This window comes from Heteronotia binoei, chromosome 11, assembly GCF_032191835.1.
Source record: "Heteronotia binoei isolate CCM8104 ecotype False Entrance Well chromosome 11, APGP_CSIRO_Hbin_v1, whole genome shotgun sequence".
Taxonomy (NCBI): Eukaryota; Metazoa; Chordata; class Lepidosauria; order Squamata; family Gekkonidae; genus Heteronotia; species Heteronotia binoei.
In genome coordinates, this window is record NC_083233.1 from 25291217 (window position 1) to 25294316 (window position 3100).

Sequence of the window (3100 nt, forward strand, 5' to 3'; positions counted from 1 at the left end):
CTGCTAGAACTCCACCCCCTGGGAACAGCCATTTCTCATGGCATGACTGTGAACTTGCAATTCATTGGCCTTGATCCAGTGGTTTTGGTGCAGACATGGAAGGTCTTACATGCCCAGTGGGGCTTGGGTGCTCTCAGGGCTCGTAATTGCTATGTGTGCATCAAAATCCCATGGAGCTGTAGACTGTAGCCACTGAGGTTTCTTCCTCGCCTGGCACTCCAGGCCCACTGTTTCATTTAAGGTCTTGCTCTTTTGCTATGACCACCCCTGCCTTTTGAAACCCTTCCACCGCCACTTGCTTATCTGTACTCTTATTGTATTTGATATTGCAAATTCCTGTTTGTCTAGTGATGGAAAAGGCTTCCGAGTGTATTCATTCATTTCTTTGCTTTTTTTTTTTCCTACAAAGAGACAACCTCCCCCCAAACTTAGGGAAACGGCAAAATGAAGATACAAGTTTGCCACAGCTCTTTGCCGCCTGGCCCGATGATTCTCTCACGTACTCCCCCTCCATGGCACCGTTCGTTTTTTCTTCCCAAGATCTTTTAGGGGTTATTCTAGCATCTCATTTGCGGTTGTCAGATGGGCTGTACTGAAACTTTTATGAGATCAATTTCCTTCTTCCTTGCTTTCTTTTTGGTGTCTCAAGGAATGATGGTGCATTGTTTCTCCAGATCTACCCAGAAGACAAGAATGATTTTGAGGTCCAATTTATAAGTGATACCAGCCATGGGTATTGGTGTAAGCATTCCATATGTGCCCTCTCGTGCTTAAACATACTGACTGTGCATTGGCCTATTAGCCTGTAGCAAGATCTATCAATCGCATTTGTATCCTGCCCTTTTTTCAAAGTGCTTAAGACAAAGAAATGATTCCCCCACATTCATAGCAACCCAACTGTGAGACAGGGTTGGCTGAGAGACACAGAGAGAGAGAGAACTAGTGGTCCAGGTCACCCTGTGAGCTTCAATATGTGCATGTGCAGAACTTTTTTTGAGCAAGAATGCACAGGAACGCAATTCCAACTGGCTTGGCATCAGGGTGTGTGGCCTAATATTCAAATTAGTCCTGCTGGGCTTTTTCTACAGAAAATCCACTCTGTGAAACAATGGTGACATCGGGGGTGTGGCCTAATATGCAAATAAGTTCATGCTGGGCTTTTTCTACAGAAAATCCCTCTGTGAAACAATGGTGACATCAGGGGTGTGTGACTTAATATGCAAATGAGTTCCTGCTGGGCCTTCTCTACCAAAAAAGCCATGTGCACATGTAATATGTGCATTTAAACATGATGGAGGACCTTTGACCCTTCTTGGTTGTCAATCAGTTTTGCACATTGCAAATTAGCATTTTCCTTAAATCTGTTGTTCCAAAATTGTTGGATTCCTAATTGCAGTCAGATGAGCACTGTTTCAGCTGGCTGTCCTCAAGACTGTACTCTTTTTGAGGTGGAATATGCTCACAGTGAACAAATTGTCTGTATCTTTCGCTGTGAACATTAGCTGCCTCTACATGTAGGAGGTGGTGCGAAAAATAGCTGTTCTTGCTCATTACTAACTTTTTCAGGTTTCCCAAAATTTATGATAGATGAAGATTTCTTTCCCCTGAATTAAATCGGAAACTTGCTTCACTCTCACACCCCCTGAAGTTTTATTTTTGTGTGCGCAAGATCAAAGGATGCACCCCATTTCAGTCAGTAATAATAATCACTCATCTAGACATGCCTCTTGATTGGAAGGAGGCAAACCCAGAACAGGTGCTCATACAGAGACACAGTCGGCAGCCTCTGCAGAGAGAAAGATAGTCTATTTTTGTCTCTGCATTAGCAGTAACAGAATGGTGCAGTTACATCTTCTGTAGAGACCTGGGAAAGCAGTGGGAGCTGATAGAATGGGCGGTGGAGGGAACACAGAACAATGAATAATACAGAGATGCAGACGGCAGCCTCCTCTGTCAGTGGTTGCATAGAGCTTAAGGGAGTCAGAAGGGAGTCAGAATTTATGACCTACTAGTGGGTCTCTCAGGCACCCTGGGATTTTCCAGATTTTTTTTTTCAGAAAACCTGTTTAGCTTAGGAGAAGGGAAGGGAGGATTGGGAAACAATGATCCAGAAGTGCGCATTTGTACCTCCATGTTGGGAAAGATATATGGTGGAGAGTGCCAACATTACTTCTGTATTCTCCATGTATCATGGAAGTAGATCAAGTAAACAATAGAGAATAGACATTGAAGAGCAGGCAGTCTGAATGTAATAGCACTGCAGATGAAGTGTGTGTGCCTCCTGTTTGGAGAAAAGTAACCAGCAAATGATTCCCCCCCGCTTACCTAGTGCTTATTTTGTGTGGCTACAGGTTTGTGAAATTATGACGCCCCCCTCCCCTGAAGATAAGACTGCTTAGGCTTCATGTAAGACAGGGGTGTCAAGCTCCTTAAAATATTAGCACTTGTTGATCTTAAAGGTGCTTTCTTGGTATTTCTTTCATGGGATTCAGGGAACTGGGCAAAGGAAGCTCTGGCTTTTTCCTTCCTTCCCCAGGGGACCAGGAGGGGGAGAAACCCCAGCCAATAGAAGGAAGAGAGGTTTGGCGCAGTAGCTCTGCTGTGTGATTGAGAGAGCCTGAGAAAGCAAGCTCTCCCTCCCCGAGGGAGGAGCCTCAGCCAATGGGAAAAAACAGGCTTTGCTCTGTAGCTCCTGTGCAATTGTGCAGCCTTGCAAAGCAAACTGTTTTGTGGAAGGCAGCAAGAGAGAGGGAGAAGGAAGCAGATGACAGCCAGTGGCTCAGGGGCCTGATAGGAGCCCTCCAGGGTACTGACTCAGCCCTCGGGCCACATGTTTGACACCCCTGAATCTAAGAAATGTTTTATAGAAGTGAGGGATACCTTGTATTGAATGGAATTGAATCTTGTTTTGTTCCCCACTGGATAATTTCTCAGAGATGGCTGGAAACATCAGTCCTGCTGCCTGTTGTTGTCATTAACCCTACGTGTGATAGAATTTTCTGCCCCATAACATACTCCTTCAAGTCCAGAGATCACTGAAAAGGAAACATATTGCTATTTCAACACTTGCTCTGCCAATCAGCAGAAAATAATGGTTTCC